This window comes from Nerophis lumbriciformis, linkage group LG36 (genome assembly GCF_033978685.3).
Source record: "Nerophis lumbriciformis linkage group LG36, RoL_Nlum_v2.1, whole genome shotgun sequence".
Taxonomy (NCBI): Eukaryota; Metazoa; Chordata; class Actinopteri; order Syngnathiformes; family Syngnathidae; genus Nerophis; species Nerophis lumbriciformis.
The window spans coordinates 13,920,001-13,940,762 of NC_084583.2; the positions used below are offsets into that span (position 1 = coordinate 13,920,001).

The following is a 20,762-nucleotide window of genomic DNA, read 5'->3' on the forward strand; positions in this document are numbered from 1 at the left end:
GCCGTTTCCTTCAACTTGGACACACACATCTATACCTTTGGCCATTCTCATCCAGTCATTTCCAGGAGTTATCTCACCTTCTGAGTAGCATCTCATTTACTAATGGTTTCTAATGTTGTAAAAATGTGTAGAATAAATATTACATTTCAATATTTCTGTCAACAAAGATTTGCGTCTGCCTGCGACACAGTCATTTTGATAGTAGGCTAATATAGCTAATATAGACACTTACGTCATGTGTTGCCTTCATTATAACACTTATACAAGACTTTTAAAGTCATTTTGATAGTAGGCTAATATAGCTAATATAGACACATCATGTGTTGCCTTCATTGTAACACTTATATAAGAGTTTTTAAGTCATTTTGATAGTAGGCTAATATAGACACTTACATCATGTGTTGCCTTCATTATAACACTTATACAAGACTTTTAAAGTCATTTTGATAGTAGGCTAATATAGCTAATATAGACACATCATGTGTTGCCTTCATTGTAACACTTATATAAGAGTTTTTAAGTCATTTTGATAGTAGGCTAATACAGACACTTACATCATGTGTTGCCTTCATTATAACACTTATATAAGACTTTTTAAGTAATTTTGATAATAGACTAATATAGCTAATATAGACACTTACATCATGTGTTGCCTTCATTATAACACCTATATAAGACTTTTAAAGTCATTTTGATAGTAGGCTAATATAGACACTTACATCATGCGTTGCCTTCATTATATCACTTATATAAGACTTTTTAAAGTCATTTTGATAGTAGGCTAATATAGCTAATATAGACACTTACATCATGTGTTGCCTTCATTATAACACTTATATAAGACTTTTAAAGTAATTTTGATAGTAGGCTAATATAGACACTTACGTCATGTGTTGCCTTCATTATAACACTTATATAAGACTTTTAAAGTCATTTTGATAGTAGGCTAATATAGCTAATATAGACACTTACATCATGTGTTGTCTTCATTATAACACTTATATAAGACTTTTAAAGTCATTTTGATAGTAGGCTAATATAGCTAATATAGACACTTACATCATGTGTCGCCTTGATTGTAACACCTATATAAGACTTTTTAAGTCATTTTGATAGTAGGCTAATATAGACACTTACATCATGTGTTGCCTTCATTATAACACTTATATAATACTTTTTAAGTAATTTTGATAGTAGGCTAATATAGCTAATATAGACACTTACATCATGTGTTGCCTTCATTATAAGACTTAAATACAGCTTTTCATTTTTTGCTGCTCCAGACAAATTAGTTTTTTGTATTTTTGGTCCCACATGGCTCTTTCAACGTTTTTGGTTGCCGGCCACTGACCTACATAATGAAAAGGGCCACAGTTTTAAGAGCCCAAGGGCTGAGGGGCCGGACATCGATATGTGAATGCTTCCGCAGGGTCATTTTTCTTTGAGACTTTGTTTACTTAACTGCACAGTAAACACATCGACTTTCACATTGCAATGTCAATAAAATAAAAATAGTTGAGGATATATGTTCCTACTTTTGAATTATTTTCCTTCCTCAGTTGTATTTCTTCATCGATGTATATGTTGTTGCCTCGGTGATCTGTTTAAAAAGTAGATGATGCAGATATTGTTGTTGCAAGCCTGCACACGTGAGAGTGGTGGTGTAATTCACGCTGCTGGTGATGTGGACTGTGGAGGGAACAGCGAGTAATTACTGATGTCTCAAAGAAAAACAATGACAAAGTGGAAAGCAAGCAATGAGCCCAAAACAAACCTGAGAGAGGTTTTTGAGATCATTTGACCCTGAAAAAAATAATGGTGGTGAAATGTTTGCACTGTCCAACAGAGCTGACATTTCACAATAGCACTAAATCAATGATGCAGCACATTACCAGGAAACATCCTTTATATTTCGCAGTAAAACAAGCAGAAACAAGATAAAAGTCTATTTTGGTACCCGATGCCATCTTATATGCGGAACAAATGTTTTATTCAAACACATTGCTCTGGTGTATCGTCAAATTCGTAAGACGATGGCAGCCAATTAAGGAGCCCAAAGGCTGTTTGTCGCAATGGATGGTTTGGGCCGGGCTGTGGGAACACAGACTGTGGCGGTTTCTGAACTGAATCGCAAGATGGATCACATCATGGAGAAGCTTGCTGAAAAGGAAAATTGAATTGAATTTGAGAGCACCCAGCATGGACGAATAGAACAGACAAGTCATTGTTTTGTCCGCTCGCGGAAAACAAACATCCTAATCTACGATTTGACTCCCTCGAATGGCCTTGACGCTGTGAAAACAGGACCAGGCTGTTCTGAAAAACACCTCAATGATGGACGCTTTTGACCTCCCTCCCTCCTCAACGACACCTGGAGTCGAACTTTTGCAGATCGGCCTCAGTCTATAAAAAACATTACATCATCACACCCAAGACAATTGGGCACACACACACCCCTCCCCCACCCCACGCCTTCACCACCGCTTGTTTCCCCTCGGGATGATGGACGGCTGGCAGCGTTTCATAGCAGCAGTCGACCTCCAGGACCCCAACTCCCCGCCCCTCTGTTGCGAGTTTATCGTGATTAAATGTAACATGTTTATGTGTGCATTGCATGGAGGTTTTTTCCCACTCCAGACTAGGCCCCCTTAGGAGCCCAGTCTAGATTGTATATTTGTACTCATCTTCTTCCCCAGCGTTTTGCCTTTTTCTTATCTTTTACCTTGTGGCGACCCATCAGCGTTCCTGTTCTGTAACCCTGTACACTGTTTGTTTGTCTCATCTTGAACGGGTTTGTGCTGAAAACAAAGTTTTGTTGTACTTGTGCAATGACAATAAAGACCTATCTGATCACATGTCGACATGTTAGCATCTACAGTTTGTCCACAAAAATCCAAAACTACACACAACAAAAGTATAACGTCTATTGTGTATTTTAAATAAATAAAATAGAAGGTTTAGTGTTAATATACTCACACAATAAACTATAAATGTTTACACACATAGAAATGACACAACATTCACACACCAAACATCGTACGTGACTTATCACTATCAGTGTTGTCGACCTCTACTGGTCAAATTTAGCACTATATGTATTAAAGCAGGTTTGATAGTTACATTCAGACAAAAAACAACACAGATACAAAATACATCACAAAGTCAGCAATTTCGATACAAAACAAACTAAATATCTACATACACAAATTATATTTACTTTCAAGTTTTATGATGAAGTTTACAAGCTGGGATTTCTACCATTGTTGCTGCTTGTCTGGATCAATGTGTCCGTCGTTTAAAAGGTCCGACAGGAAACAATGACCCCAACACTTGCTCGGGGCAGAACATTCCTACTTTTTTGTCCAGTCGTTGTTAAAAGTTCGATTTTTGCAATTTATTTAGATCTTTTGATGAATGTGTTTTTCTTCTACTCACTTTAGTGCTGTTTCACTGACACATATGCCTCGCTGTTGCCCCCTGTGGGGTGGCGTGTGTACTGCATGCATGATCAACCCCAGTTTTATGGTTTCATCAAGTCTATTTGGGCGATGTTCGGCGGACCAAATAAAAAGCTTTGGCAGGCCGGATGTGGACTGCGGGCCACCAGTTTAATAGTACGTATTAATATAGGTCAGGTCAGGTAGGTCGGGTAGGACTTTATTGTCATTGCACAAGTACAACGAAACTTTGTTTTCAGCACAAACCCGTTCAAGATGAGACAAACAAACAGTGTACAGGGTTACAGAACAGGAACGCTGATGGGTCGCCACAAGACGCCCCGTAAAAGATGGGGAAAAGGTCAACGCTGGGGAAGGACAAGTAAAAAAATACAATCTAGACTGGGCTCCTAAGGTGGGAAAAAAAAAAAACCATAGCAAAGCCCATATACATATTACAACGTACATCTCGAGATATCTAGCAACAGAGGGGAGGGAGTGAGGGGCCATGGTGGCTGGCTGCAGCTCTTCGGGCGCTGCCCATCCGTCCATCATTAAAATATTCTTATAATATTGTCTAATTATTAGTCACAGTTTTTTTCATAGTTTGGCCGGGGGTGCGACTTATACTCTTATGTGTGAAATGATTAACACATTAGCGTAAAATATCAAATAATATTATTTATCTCATTCACGTAAGAGACTAGACGTATAAGATTTCATGGGATTTAGCGATTAGGAGTGACAGATTGTTTGGTAAACGTATAGCATGTTCTATATGTTATAGTTATTTGAATGACTCTTACCATAATATGTTACGTTAACATACCAGTTGGTTATTTATGCCTCATATAACGTACACTTATTCAGCCTGTTGTTCACTATTCATTATTTATTTTAAATTGCCTTTCAAATGTCTATTCTTGGTGTTGGCTTTTATCAAATACATTTCCCCAAAAAATGTGACTTATACTCCAGTGCGACTTATATATGTTTTTTCCTTCTTTATTATGCATTTTCGACCGGTGCGCCTTATACTCCGGAGCGACTTATACTCCGAAAAATACGGTTCATCCGTACATGACATGACAATCAACAATGTCGACACAAAGAAGGATAGCAACAACTTAAACAGTCTTGCTCAAAGGAAGACATAAAACTGCTACAGGAAAACACCAACAAAACAGGAAGGGCCACCAAAATAACAGCTGTTGCGTTTGGACCAGTTGTTCCTCCAGGGAATTCAAGTCACAAGTCGCTCCCAAGCTCTTTACGACACTTAAAGCTGAGTAGAAAAACCACCAGAGACAGAATAGGTATTTTGTAATATATTTGCAAAGCTTTGTAAATACATTGAGACCAGTCCAGCATAGAACATTCAATCGCGCCGCCAAGATGGTCTGCCCCCCCTTGAAAAACCCTCTCCCCTCTTAAGTCTCTCTTCCTCCCACCCTCGCAGTCTTGTCCCTCCAGCCAAAACACATGCCCACTGTCCTCCGCACCTGGACATAAGGCTAGATAAGAGAAAGGAGTATCTCTCTTTCTTACATTCCTCACTCAAGGTTTAAGCACACAGTAATTGCAGACAACCAAAAAACCACAATTGGAAGAAAAACACTAGCTGTTTTGTAATATGATTATGAAATGAAAAGAAGTAACACTTAAAATCGGATATATGTAAATATCTGCCTCCGATACAGCGCAAGACAATAACTAAAGCACTACACACAGGAAAACACAAACAAACTCAAAATAAGGCTCGACGACCTGGTGGAGTTTCATTTTTTAACGTTTTCTGCTGGTGGTGTGCCTCTGGATTTTGTAATGAAAAAAAATGTGCCTTGCCTAAAAAAAGGTTGAAAAACACTGATGTAGTAGCATGTATCATGATCAATATTATAATGACTCACTTGATGGTCCAGCTGGTCGGGGACGTTTCCAGAAGAGTTGGGTAACTAATCCATTTACTTTGGCATAGCCCGGCTCAAAGTTCCATATTTGCACCTCACCCTCTCGGCGTCCGTCTGGTCCGACCTTCACCCCTCTGTTCATGCTCACTTCTATACCGAGTAGTTCATCCTCCTTATATTCAGCTTCAAAAAGATAAGGTTTTGAATTCTCATTTGTCCAAAAATAGACGTCTCCGTTGTCTATTACTGAGTCTGACATGATTGGAACACATTGTGTGTATATTACATTTCAAATATAATTTCTTACAAGTCGAAATATTTAGGATAATATAATTTGTTATACGAGATTAAAATACATTCCCCATTGAAAAATACTTGACGAATGGAAATACTTTGAAAATATATATATTTTTTAAATTCATAGTAGTCATATTTATTAAAAATAATATGAAAATAAAACTGTACTGTTTTAAGACAAAAGGTGAAGATATGGGAAAACAGTGAGATTTTCTCCAGAAAAAACAATAATAAATCAAAAACTGTCATGTCTGTGTGATCATGTTTTGTTTTAGTCATGTTCGGTTTTGTTTTTGGACTTTTTGTGCACTTTTGTTTTGTTTTGTCACCATAGCAACCATTAGTTTTCACCTGTCACGTCACGCACCTGTTTCACGTTTTGAGTCACGCACCTGCTTTCACTAATCATGTCTATAGTATTTAAGTTCATTGTTTTCAGTTTGTCGTTCTGACGACATCCCGCATTTATGCTTCTGCACACTCTTCACACACCCTTAAGGGTGTGTGAAGAGGGACGGCGTGGCGCTGTGGAAGAATGGCCGTGCGCGACCCGAGGGTCCCTGGTTCAATCCCCACCTAGTACCAACCTCGTCATGTCCGTTGTGTCCTGAGCAAGACACTTCACCCTTGCTCCTGATGGGTGCTGGTTAGCGCCTTGCATGGCAGCTCCCTCCATCAGTGTGTGAATGTGTGTGTGAATGGGTAAATGTGGAAGTAGTGTCAAAGCGCTTTGAGTACCTTGAAGGTAGAAAAGCGCTATACAAGTACAACCCATTTATTTATTTATTTATTTAAGACCCTTGCTGCTCTTTTTTCATGCCGGTTCCATGCCAAGTAAGTTTTTGTTTATTAAGCCACAGTTAGTGTTTTTTTTGTTGTTCATAGTTTCTGCCTTTGTGCAACTATTTGTTTTCATAGCCAAGTTGTTTCTCCGCCACTGTGAGCGCTTTTCGTTTGTACTTTTTTTGATAAGTTTAAATAAATATGTTCTCACATTCCCGTCTCGCCCGAGCCAACTTTCCGTTGCCTTCTAGAAAAACTAAACTCCAGGACCAAGTCATGACAATGTGTAAATGTGTAAACCCCTTACATTTCAAATATAATTTCTTACAAGTCGAAATATTTAGGATAATATAATTTGTTATACGAGATTAAAATACATTCCCCATTGAAAAATACTTGACGAAAGGAAATACTTTGAAAATAATAATTTTTTTTAATTCATAATAGTCATATTTATTTAAAATAATATGAAAATAAAACTGTACTGTTTTAAGACAAAAGGTGAAGATATGGGAAAACAGTGAGATTGTCTCCAGAAAAAACAGTAATAAATCAAAAACAATACCCTACGCCTGTTGCCAAGGGAGAAATTGTGCAACTTCAGAGAATAACATTTTGTATATTACTTATATATTATTTATATATTTATTAAAGTCATAAAAAACTAAAGTAAACATTCCCACATCAGACCAACCTAAAAGCTGCAGTACGAAACCACAAAGTGTTTATTTTTCTCTTTCCCTGTAGACCAACAATAAAAGGTAAAATCATTAAAGGTTAGTTGAAATATCACTAATGAGAGAAAACACCGACTCTGCAATTAGAGTTGCAAATGAAGGAATGAGCCGTGCAGAAAAGAACAAGCTGCAGGCTGCTAGAGATGTGGCAGTTACACATGCAGCCACTCGCACAACTAGACAAGTTCAACACAAATAAACCCCCTTTTTTTTCTTATTGTGCAACTGCAAAGAGTGAAATTGCCAACAGGGAAGCAACATTTCTGTACATGTTGTCCATTCTGGGGCCTGCCTGAGATTTAATCTGCACGATGGCGTCATGTATGATCCACCAACAGCTTTGTTGCGTATAATCTCATGTGTGGGATTTTGGATGTGATGAAAACCTGGGTCCAGATGGTGTACCGGGACAAGCCAAAAGGCCGTGCTTGGAATTCCGGGATGTATTTGCAACATTTAGGAGAATGCACTCAATTTACAACTCCTGATTACGCCGCGTAGTCAGGTTTAATGTGGTTTTGCCATGAAAGAGACGATTAATAGGAGCTAATATCTGGTGTTGGCTTTCACGAAGCACACCTGTAAACTAACATTTAGGTGAAGTGGACAGACAGACTTAAAGAAGGTAAAGTGGGGCGGACAGAAAGGCTTAAAGGGTCTAAAGGGGAGAGAGAGAGAGCTCTCTCTCTGAGAAGAGACCACCAAGATAAAAATAAAGTGAGTGAAGTCCGAGTGTGTTTTTCTGTGTGTGTACGAGTGTGTTGGTGTTTGTTGCCAGCACTGGCATTAGTCCCAGCTGCAAAACGTTTGTCCTGCCAACGTTTTACTGGGTCCTCCACCATGCCAGGGTCACACACACATTCTTGTATTTCTGACCTTCTTGAGACCTGAGAACAATGCCTACCTCCTAAGGACCACCCTTTCTAGATATATAAAGATGTGTATTTACAACATTAATAATATATACATACTATGCAACTATAAAAGCTTTTAGTTAATTGTTTTTTTGTTTGTTTGTAATTGGTTTTCAATCTTCATTATTTACTTCAAGTTATTACAATATGTCTCTATATACATATTTATTTTGTAATTTTTATTAATTTTGGCCAAAGGGGGCGCATTTCAATTTCTTACACACACTTGTTATTTCATATGTTGACCAGAGGTGGAGCACTTTTAAAAGCGACACACAGTGAATTTGAAAAATCCCTCCTTTTTGGGACCACCCTCATTTTGATAGATTTCACCAGCAGGGGTGCAAATGAGACATTCTCTATTAGATGCAATGGGCGACCCTGAAAGGGACAAGCGGTAGAAAATGGATGGATGGATGAATGGATGGGTTTTCCGTATTGGAACTATGATTTCGGTTCTAACTTGTTCACCGGTCCTCATGTGGAAGGTACTTTTCCTTGTTGATGTCTCAAGAACACAAAACACAATAAAAGAAAACACACACACACACACACACACACACACACACACACACACACACACACACACACACACACACACACACATTCTTGTATTTCCTACCTTCTTGAGATCTACAGAAAATGCCTACCTCTTTAGCACCACCCTTTCTAGATATATAAAGATGTGTATTTACAACATTAATAATATATACATACTATGCAAATATAAAAAAGGTAAGCTTTTTGTTAATTGTTTTTTTGTTTGTTTGTAATTGGTTTTCAATCTTCATTATTTACTTCAAGTTATTACAATATGTCTCTATATACATATTATTTTGTAATTTTTATTAATCTCGGCCAAAGGGGGCGCATTTCAATTTCTTACACACACTTGTTATTTCATATGTTGACCAGAGGGGGAGCACTTTTAAAAGCGACACACAGTCAATTTGAAAAATCCCTCCTTTTTGGGACCACCCTCATTTTGATAGATTTCACCAGCATGAGACATTCTCTATTAGATGCAATGGGCGACCCCGAAAGGGACAAGTGGTAGAAAATGGATAGATGGATGGATGGATGGGTTTTCTGTATTGGAACTATGATTTCGGTTCTAACTTGTTCACCGGTCCTCATGTGGAAGGTACTTTTCCTTGTTGATGTCTCAAGAACACAAAACACAATAAAAGAAAACACACACACACACACACACACACACACACACACACACACACACACACACACACACACACACACACACACACACACACACACACACACACACACACACACACACACACATTCTCGTATTTCATACCTTCTTGAGACCTGAGAACAATGCCTACCTCTTTAGGACCAGCCTTTCTAGATATATAAAGATGTGTATTTACGACATTAATAATATATACATACTATGCAACTATAAAAGCTTTTAGTTAATTGTTTTTTTGTTTGTTTGTAATTGGTTTTCAATCTTCATTATTTACTTCAAGTTATTACAATATGTCTGTATATACATATTTATTTTGTAATTTTTATCAATCTCGGCCAAAGGGGGCGCATTTCAATTTCTTACACACACTTGTTATTTCATATGTTGACCAGAGGGGGAGCACTTTTAAAAGCGACAAACAGTCAATTTTAAAAATCCCTCCTTTTTGGGACCACCCTCATTTTGATAGATTTCACCAGCAGGGGTGCAAATGAGACATTCTCTATTAGATGCAATGGGCGACCCTGAAAGGGACAAGCGGTAGAAAATGGATGAATGGATGGGTTTTCCGTATTGGAACTATGATTTCGGTTCTAACTTGTTCACCGGTCCCGATGTGGAAGCTACTTTTCCTAGTTGATGTCTCAAGAACACAAAACACAATACAAGAAAACACACACACACACACACACACACACACACACACACACACACACACACACACACACACACACACACACACACACACACACACACACACACACATTCTTGTATTTTTTACCTTCTTGAGACCTGAGAAAAATGCCTACCTCTTTAGCACCCCCCTTTCTAGATATATAAAGATGTGTATTTACAACATTAATAATATATACATACTATGCAAATATAAAAAAGGTAAGCTTTTTGTTAATTGTTTTTTCGTTTGTTTGTAATTGGTTTTCAATCTTAATTATTTACTTCAAGTTGTTACAGTATGTCTCTATATACATATTTATTTTTTATTAATTTTGGCCTAAGGGAGCGCATTTCAATCACAAGGCCCCCAGCACATTCCGTCACGTACTGTGCGTCCTGGGCCTGCTTTGTATAATATATGTGACCACTCCTTTTAGAGGCGGCCTTAGTGTTGTTGACTATGGAACTCCGAATAATAAGAGGGACGCAGGAGCTGAACCTTAGAGCGTAGGGCGAGACTGTGACTAAGTTTTCAGCTCCATGAGCTAAATTAAACTCTGTCTCTGCATGATTCCTTGCTTCTTGTCTGATTAATACAAAGCCCATTTCCATATGAGTTGGGACATTGTGTTAGATGTAAATATAAACGGAATACAATGATTTGCAAATCCTTTTCATCCCATATTCAATTGAATGCACTACAAAGACAACATATTTGATATTTGAAATGTGGACTCATCAGACCACAGAGCACTTTTCCACTTTGTATCAGTCCATCTTAGATGAGCTCAGGCCCAGCGAAGCCAACGGCGTTTCTGGGTGTTGTTGATAAACGGTTTTCGCCTTGCATAGGAGTTTTAACTTGCACTTACAGATGTAGCGACCAACTGTAGTTACTGACAGTGGGTTTCTGAAGTGTTCCTGAGCCCATGTGGTGATATCCTTTACACACTGATGTCGCTTGTTGATGCAGTACAGCCTGAGGGATCGAAGGTCACGGGCTTAGCTGCTTACGTGCAGTGATTTCTCCAGATTCTCTGAACCCTTTGATGATATTACGGACCGTAGATGGTGAAATCCCTAAATTCCTTGCAATAACTGGTTGAGAAATATTGTTCTTAAACAATTTGCTCACGCATTTGTTGACAAAGTGGTGACCCTCGCCCCATCCTGACTGAGCATTTCATGGAATCTACTTTTATACCCAATCATGGCACCCACCTGTTCCCAATTAGCCTGTTCACCTGTGGGATGTTCCAAATAAGTGTTTGATGAGCATTCCTCAACTTTATCAGTATTTATTGCCACCTTTCCCAACTTCTTTGCCACGTGTTGCTGGCATCAAATTCTAAAGTTAATGATTATTTGCAAAAAAAAAAAAAAAAGTAGCATATTCAATGGGTTGAAAATGATTTGCAAATCATTGTATTCCGTTTATATTTATATCTAACACAATTTCCCGACTCATATGGAAACGGGGTTTGTAGATGTCATCAGTGTTTGAAACGGACAGTACCGGTAACGGTACCAAAATATTGGTATGGGGACAACCCTAGACCAGGAGCGTGGAGTCAACACGACCTAAAAGGAAGCGCTCCAAGCAGGTGAGGATGTGTGAGAAACAGGTGACACCAACACGGTGATGACTGCATTTGTTGCAGACCCAGATGAAGATGAGGAGGGAAGGGGAGAGAGAGAGAGAGAGGGAGAGAGGGAGAGAGAGAAAGAGGGGAGGGAGGATCAGTGAGCCCTGCAAGCATGCAAGGATCAAGAGCAACAGAACGCAAAGGAAGGAGGGAGGAAAAGAGAGCAGTAAAGACTTGCTGAGGACTAAAGGATTATTGGCAATGTGAGAAGACAGCAAGAGGAGTACGAGCAGAGAAGTAAGTGTGAATGAATGAATGACTGCATGCTACATGACAAGCCTTGTGTACTTTGTCTTCACCTCAAAGCATGGCTGTGATTTGAAGAGCAACGTGGGAACGATGACAGAAACACGCATAAAGAGACGTCAAAGTCCACTGAGAGTGAATTCTCCCGCATTGTGTGGTCAAACGCACCACAATCATGCGTGGCGTTGCTTGGTTTGTTTACCACACACACACTTTCACCTCCAACATCCAGATGTTCTCCACCTTGTGGGTGGGTGAAAGAGGCGGAGCGGCGAATGTGCAGATCAGCTGATTGCTATTAAAAGCCCACGTGCCAATGGCTGTAATGTGGGATTATACCGGGGGGGCTGGTGCACTCATGCACGCTGGCGGAGGAAGTTAGAAAGTCGGGACCGTGCATGTTGAGGAATAGCGCTGGAGAGCGGGAGTTGGTTCACGTCCCTGAAGTTACAGTCCACGCTGATGTAGCCCCCTGGGGATAATTACTGGACCTCAAGGTAGCGCTTTCTACCTTTTTTCCAGGTCCAAAACGGTGTCAAGGGTACACAAGCAGTACTTTTGATGGTCGCAGCCCAGAGAGTGCTGCTGGAGGTGGAATGAGGCACAGTGGAATCGTATAACCTCGGGGTTTTTGTTTTGTTTTGTAAAAATAACTGATTTGCATAGAAATAACCTGTTTGGGGTCAGTATAGTCGTCCCGTGTTTATCGCTCTTAATTGGTTCCGGACATGACCGCAATATTTTAATTTCTGCAAAACAATCATTAAATATAAATAAAATATTCTCATAGTGAAGTAATGAACAAACAGTTTACTACTTTCTTAATACATTTGTCAACATTATGAGAGCCCTCTAAACATGAAGTAAAACTCTTTAGTCACCCTTAAAGTATTCTAATCCAATATAGTAATACTTTATGAAGCTGAGCCAATCAGTGATCACGATACTGAACACTGTGATCTGATTGGTTTGGTCTCCTGTTGTGGTCGATACTGCTGTAGTATTGATATCTTTATCAAAATGTTGTAGAATATGCTTTAAAAAAATGTGAATATGTGATGTGGGACGATTGTACACACGCACACACACACGCACACACACACACACACACACACACACACACACACACACTATATATATATATATATATATATATATATATATATATATATATATATATATGTATATATATATATATATATATATATATATATAAATATATATATATATATACATACATACACACATTTACCTATATATATACACACGTATGTACATAATTAGGTGTATATCTATATATATATATGTATATATATACATACACACATTTACCTATATATATATATACACACACACACGTATATACATAATTATGTGTATATCTCTCTCTATATATATATATATATATATATATATATACAAATACATATATATACACATAAATACATATACAAACATATGTATATATACATATGTATAACTATATACAGATATACATGTGTGTGTATATATATATATATATACACATGCATATGTATATATATATATATATATATATACATAAATATATTGTTTACAGTATATACATATATTTACACATATTTGTATATATACATTAACATGTAAATATACACACACATATATACATGTATATACATATACACACATATATACATGTATATATATATATATATATACATACATACATACACACAAACATATATACATGTATATATATATATATATATATATATATATATATATACACACACAAACATATATATATATATATGTATATATAATTATCCATCCATCCATCCATCCTCTTCCGCTTATCCGAGGTCGGGTCGCGGGGGCAGCAGCCTAAGCAGGGAAGCCCAGACTTCCCTCTCCCCAGCCACTTCGTCCAGCTCTTCCTGTGGGACCCCGAGGCGTTCCCAGGCCAGCCGGGAGACATAGTCTTCCCAACGTGTCCTGGGTCTTCCCCGCGGCCTCCTACCGGTCGGACGTGCCCTAAACACCTCCCTAGGGAGGCGTTCGGGTGGCATCCTGACCAGATGCCCGAACCACCTCATCTGGCTCCTCTCGATGTGGAGGAGCAGCGGCTTTACTTTGAGCTCCCCCCGGATGACAGAGCTTCTCACCCTATCTCTAAGGGACAGCCCCGCCACCCGGCGGAGGAAACTCATTTCGGCCGCTTGTACCCGTGATCTTATATATATAATTATATATACACTAAATTGGCCCTAGTGTGTGAATGTGAGTGTGAATGTTGTCTGTCTATCTGTGTTGGCCCTGCGATGAGATGGCAACTTGTCAAGGGTGTAACCTGCCTTCCGCCTGAGTGCAGCTGGGATAGACTCCAGCACCCCCCATGACCCCGAGAGGGACCAGCATTAGAAAGTGGATGGATGGGATGGGAATCGAAAAATGTTTCTTGTTCAGAACCGGTTCCCAGTGTATCAATTCTTGGGAATCGCTCGACTTTTTGTCTCTTATGGACGTTTCTAGGTGGAGATGACATCATCATCCAAGGTGCTCACTGCATAGCGACATCAGATCTCAAGATGGCGATGCCTGGTCCAAACAAACTAACATTTGACGGGAAAAGATAGCAACTGCGCTACTTGTAATAATTATAAGGCTGCTAGTTCATGAAGAGGAGGACATGCGAGCAATATGCTGAAACATTTGAACACAGCATGCATTAATTGTGATTGCTTAATTAATTGCATTGAAAAAATCGCACATTTGAAGGCATCAAAACTATGAATGAACACATGTGGAGTTATGTACTTAACAAAAAAAGCTGAAATAACGGAAAACATGTTTTATGTTCTAGTTTCTTTAAAATAGCCACCCTTTGCTCTGATTACTGCTTTGCACACTCTTGGCATTCTCTCCATGAGCTTCAAGAGGTAGTCACCTGAAAGGGTTTTCACTTCACAGGTGTGCTTGAAGCTCATCTCAACCTTAAAGGCACTGCCTTTGCGCGCCGGCCGAATCACATAATATCTACGGCTTTTCACACACACAAGTGAATGCAAGCCATACTTGGTCAACAGCCATACAGGTCACACTGAGGGTGGCCGTATAAACAACTTTAACACTGTTACAAATACGCGCCACACTGTGAACCCACACCAAACAAGAATGACAAACACATTTGGGGAGAACATCCGCACCGTAACACAACATAAACACAACAGAACAAATACCCAGAACCCCTTGCAGCACCAACTCTTCCGGGACGCTACAATACACACCCCAACTACCCCCCCCCACCCCACCCCACCTCAACCCCGCCCACCTCAACCTCCTCATGCTCTCTCAGGGAGAGCATGTCCCAAATTCCAATCTGCTGTTTTGAGGCATGTTAAAAAAAATAATGCACTTTGTGACTTCAATAATAAATATGGCAGTGCCATGTTGGCATTTTTTTCCATAACTTGAGTTGATTTATTTTGAAAAACCTTGTTACATTGTTTAATGCATCCAGCGGGGCATCACAACAAAATTAGGCATAATAATGTGTTAATTCCACCACTGTATATATCGGTATCGGTTGATATCGGACTCGGTAATTAAGAGTTGGACAATATCGGAATATCTGATACCGGCAAAAAAGCTATTATTGGACATCTCTAGAAGTAATTTATTATTCTTATTATTTTTTCTTTGATACGCCTGAAAGAGCAGCAGCACATCACAGTAGCTCCTTTGCCTTCCTTCATTTGACTTTATTTTTGTATTTTTCTCAACTTTTTTTTGTTTATCACTTATCTTTTCCATAAACCACTCATTATGGTTCTAGGGCACTTTTGTGTGTTTTCGTTTCCTTTCTTTTTTGTTTTTCGGGCCGTTTTGTGTTTGAGTTTGAGTTTAAGTTAAGTTAAAGTACCAATGATTGTCACACACACACTAGGTGTGGTGAAATGTGTCCTCTGCATTTGACCCATCCCCCTTGTTCACCCCCTGGGAGGTGAGGGGAGGAGTGGGCAGCAGAGGTGCCGCGCCCGGGAATCATTTTTGGTGATTTAACCCCCAACCCCCAGTTTATTTGGAACATGCATGCATACAACATGATACATCACAATTTCCAGTTTCTCTTTTGAACATGTAGGAAGAAGCAGAGCTTATTTAATCCTACCCCTTTTCCTTTACATAACAGTTGCTAAAACTTTTGTTCATTTCCTGTTCTCAATTTATTCACAATATACTCCATAAGTAATCACAATAAAAATTAAAGCTGCAAGCAGCGATGGACGGGACCGACTTTGACGGCACATAAAATCCAAACCGGAGCAGTAATTAAAACTCTTTCGTCAACTTTTAATCAGAAGGGTTCAATCTCTCTCCTGTGCTAGTTTGAAGCCGACACGACAAACACGCTCAGAGGAGATAATGTTTGAAAAAAGGTGACCGGTTTTTACAAAACTTTTGTTTTGAAGGGGGAATTGCAAACTTCCTGTGGATTTTTGCTGGAGGTTGTCAATATATGAAATGTAGGTCTAAGTGAGGCATACATAGAGGTATTTTTCTCTAAGACATTCCTACTGGAAGTTACAGGCAGTTTTGTCTGAGTTTTCTTCCTAGGAGCAATTGTCTCTGTGATTTCTTCCTAGGGGGCGCTAGAGCGCAATTTTGAGTTTTGGGGTTGGGTTTTTTATTAGATCGCAATTTTTGCCAGTCCTGATGTGTGTGTCCAGTTTGGTGAGTTTTGAAGCATGTTAAGGGGTCAAATTACAGCTCAAAGAGGCAAGAGTGACTGTTTTTAGTAAACATTTGTTTTGAAGGGGGAATTGCCAACTTCCTGTTGATTTTTGCTGAAGGATGTTAGTGTATGAAATCTTGGTCTAAGTCAGACCTACATAGAGGTTTTTGCTTCATGTCTCTACGACATTCTTACCGGAAGTTACAAGCAGTTTTGTTTGTGTTTTTTCCTAGGGGGCGCCAGAGCGCAATTTTGAGTTGTGGGGTTTGGTTTTTTGATCAATTTTCGCCAGTCCTGATGTGTGTGTCATATATGGTGAGTTTTGAAGCATGTTAAGGGGGTCAAATTACAGCTCAAAGAGGCGGCCGGTATAATAATAATAAAACCTTATAATTACAATAGGGTCCTCTGTCCCAAAGGGACATTGCGGTCCCTAATAAATAAATAAATAATACTCGGTGAAGTAAGTTACATTTCATATTGTGAGATGAGTACGATTATTTTGAAAATGAATGGATGGATGAAATAAATTCAGAATGTTTATCTTCTTCTTTGTACTTTGTAAACAGTAACAACTATTCACACTATAATAGTTTCTTGAAGTGGATCATATTAGTACATTGTTTGCTTGCTTTGCTTAATCCATTCCATCATTTAATTCCACATACTGATATACTGAAGGTCTTAAGTGTTGTACGTGCATACACATGTTTTAAATTACATTTTTCTCTAAGGTTATATTTCTCCTCTTTTTTTGAGAAGAATGGTTGTATATTCTTGGCTAGCAGGTTATAGTTTACTTTGTGTATCATTTTAGCTGTTTGCAAATTCACTACGTCGTGGAATTTCAGTATTTTTGATTCAATAAATAAAGTGTTTGTATGTTCTCTATATCCAACATTATGTATTATTCTAACTGATCTTTTTTGTAACACAGTTAATGAATGAAGTGTACTCCATCCATCTTCTTCCGCTTATCCGAGGTCGGGTCGCGGGGGCAGCAGCCTAAGCAGGGAAGCCCAGACTTCCCTCTCCTCAGCCACTTTGTCCAGCTCCTCCCGGGGGATCCCGAGGCGTTCCCAGGCCAGCCGGGAGACATAGTCTTCCCAACGTGTCCTGGGTCTTCCCCGTGGCCTCCTACCGGTCGGACGTACCCTAAACACCTCCCTAGGGAGGCGTTCGGGTGGCATCCTGACCAGATGCCCGAACCACCTCATCTGGCTCTTCTCGATGTGGAGGAGCAGCGGCTTTACTTTGAGCTCTCCCCGGATGACAGAGCTTCTCACCCTATCTCTAAGGGAGAGCCCCGCCACCCGGCGGAGGGAAACTCATTTCGGCCGCTTGTACCCGTGATCTTGTCCTTTCGGTCATAACCCAAAGCTCATGACCATAGGTGAGGATGGGAGCGTAGATCGACCGGTAAATTGAGAGCTTTGCCTTCTGGCTCAGCTCCTTCTTCACCACAACGGATTGATACAGCGTCCGCATTACTGAGGATGCCGCACCGATCCGCCTGTCGATCTCACGATCCACTCTTCCCTCACTCGTGAACAAGACTCTGAGGTACTTGAACTCCTCCACTTGGGCCGGGGTCTCCTCCCCAACCCGAAGATGGCATTCCACCCTTTTCCGGGCGAGAACCATGGACTCGGACTTGGAGGTGCTGATTCTCATCCCAGTCGCTTCACACTCGGCTGCGAACCGATCCAGTGAGAGCTGAAGATCCTGGCCAGATGAAGCCATCAGGACCACATCATCTGCAAAAAGCAGAGACCTAATCCTGCAGCCACCAAACCAGATCCCCTCAACGCCTTGACTGCGCCTAGAAATTCTGTCCATAAAAGTTATGAACAGAATCGGTGACAAAGGGCAGCCTTGGCGGAGTCCAACCCTCACTGGAAACGTGTCCGACTTACTGCCGGCAATGCGGACCAAGCTCTGGCACTGATCATACAGGGAGCGGACCGCCAAAATCAGACAGTCCGATACCCCATACTCTCTGAGCACTCCCCACAGGACTTCCCGAGGGACACGGTCGAATTCCTTCTCCAAGTCCACAAAGCACATGTAGACTGGTTGGGCAAACTCCCATGCACCCTCAAGGACCCTGCCCAGAGTATAGAGCTGGTCCACAGTTCCACGACCAGGACGAAAACCACACTGTTCCTCCTGAATCCGAGGTTCGACTATCCGGCGTAGCCTCCTCTCCAGTACACCTAAATAGACCTTACCGGGAAGGCTGAGGAGAAGTGTACTTTTGTAGTTATTTCCCCATATTTCTACACAATAACTCAGATATGTAACACTAGTGAGCAGTAGAGAATATGAAGTGATTTTTGGTCTAGAACATGTTTTGCTTTATTCATTATTGACGTGTTACTTGCTACTTTATGTTGTATAAAATCCGCTCTGTTGTGATGCAGCCATCTATAGGTGAAAGATCATTGAGTGGAACAATTGCCATGATTTCTTTAAAATCATGCAGACTGAATTCAAACATTATTTAGCTGTGATTTTGAAGCTGATTTAAAGAAAATAAATGGAAATCTACTGTCATGATCCGTGGCCCGGAACATGTTTTGTGTTTTCTGTTTGTTTTGGACTCCTCTAGTTCCTGTTTGTGCACCTCCTGAGTTTGTTACCATGGCTACTTATGATTTTCACCTGCCTCTGTTGTTCGGGACACTCACTTGTTTGTAATCAAGAGACACTATTTAAGCCTGACTTTGCTGGTCACTCGTCCTGGCTTCTTTGTTTGCTACATGCAACCGGTTACGTAAGTGTTAGCTTCGAGTGCGATTGGCACGTGTTTCCTTCGACTTGTTTTCTGTTTTTGGTGCTTCTTTGATTGTTCTGAGAATCAAATCATGTTCCTACCTGCAAGTCCTGTCCAGAGTCGTCCGTTTGCATCCCGGGAGAATGAACCGCGCAGTAAGCTGCGACCCCGCCATGACATCTACAGATTATTTCAGATATTCACCCTGCACATTCATTATTTGATGTGTCTTTAACCAGAACCAAGTCATACATTTGACTTGTATAGGTCCCACAGTACCTTTTTTTTTGTGTGTTATCCTGACGGAGCGTAATCGGGATGAAGCGCTCAGAGGAAGGCAGTAAGGAAGGTTGTGATGGAGAGGTTGGACGCAACGAGCAGACAGGATGAGTGCTATGACAGAAAGATGAGAAGATGATGGAGTGGCACAAAGAAGAGTGCAGAGAGTAATGAGAGAGCCATGAAGCAAACCAAAACTGCTATGCGGTGTCATGTGGTCTTCAGCCACGAGTAGGAATTCAACTGCTTTTGTCGCTGGCTTAAATATTTCACTCCTTCTCTGCTTGTATTGGTAGCTAATGGCTCATACAAAAAGTGTCTCGCATAAATCAAAAGAAAACATACTTTTCCCTTCCTGTGAGGGAGCAGCGTGTCAATATGAAGTATGTCCTGCTCAGGATACGCCATAGAGAAGGAAACCAGCTGAAAATGTGGCATCAACTGAACATGTAACACGTGTATTCCACCTGGCGTTAAAAACTAAACAAATATTGGAAGTAGGGCTGGGCCAGCTCTATACTTTCGGCAGGGTCCTTGAGGGTGCATGGGAGTTTGCCCAACCAGTCTACATGTGCTTTGTTGACTTGGAGAAGGCATTCGACCGTGTCCCTCGGGAAGTCCTGTGGGGAGTGCTCAGAGAGTATGGGGTATCGGACTGTCTGATTTTGGCGGTCCGCTCCCTGTATGATCAGTGCCAGAGCTTGGTCCGCATTGCCGGCAGTAAGTCGGACACGTTTCCGGTGAGGGTTGGACTCCGCCAAGGCTGCCCTTTGTCACCGATTCTGTTCATAACTTTTATGGACAGAATTTCTAGGCACAGTCAAGGCGTTGAGGGGATCCGGTTTGGTGGCTGCAGGATTAGGTCTCTGCTTTTTGCAGATGATGTAGTTCTGATGGCTTCATCTGGCCAGGATCTTCAGCTCTCGCTGGATCGGTTCACAGCCTAGTGTGAAGCGACTGGGATGAGAATCAGAACCTCCAAGTCCGAGTCCATGGTTCTCGCCCGGAAAAGGGTGGAATGCCATCTTCGGGTTGGGGAGGAGACCCTGCCCCAAGTGGAGGAGTTCAAGTACCTCGGAGTCTTGTTCACGAGTGAGGGAAGAGTGGATCGTGAGATCGACAGGCGGATCGGTGC

At 40.5% G+C, this 20,762-nt stretch overlaps 2 protein-coding genes across 3 annotated transcripts in view; one reads left to right on the plus strand and one right to left on the minus strand.

The window, feature by feature from the left end:
• Positions 1-20,762, minus strand: part of dock2-like (dedicator of cytokinesis protein 2) — a 399,373-nt gene that overhangs the window by 78,306 nt on the left and 300,305 nt on the right. The window lies entirely within an intron of this gene.
• The window catches only part of insyn2b (inhibitory synaptic factor family member 2B), a 77,522-nt gene continuing 68,488 nt past the window's right edge, over positions 11,729-20,762 (plus strand). Inside the window, exon 1 of the mRNA XM_061930384.2 lies at positions 11,729-11,849. The gene's annotated coding sequence lies outside the window, so the exon portion shown is untranslated. The remainder of the gene's footprint in view (positions 11,850-20,762) is intronic.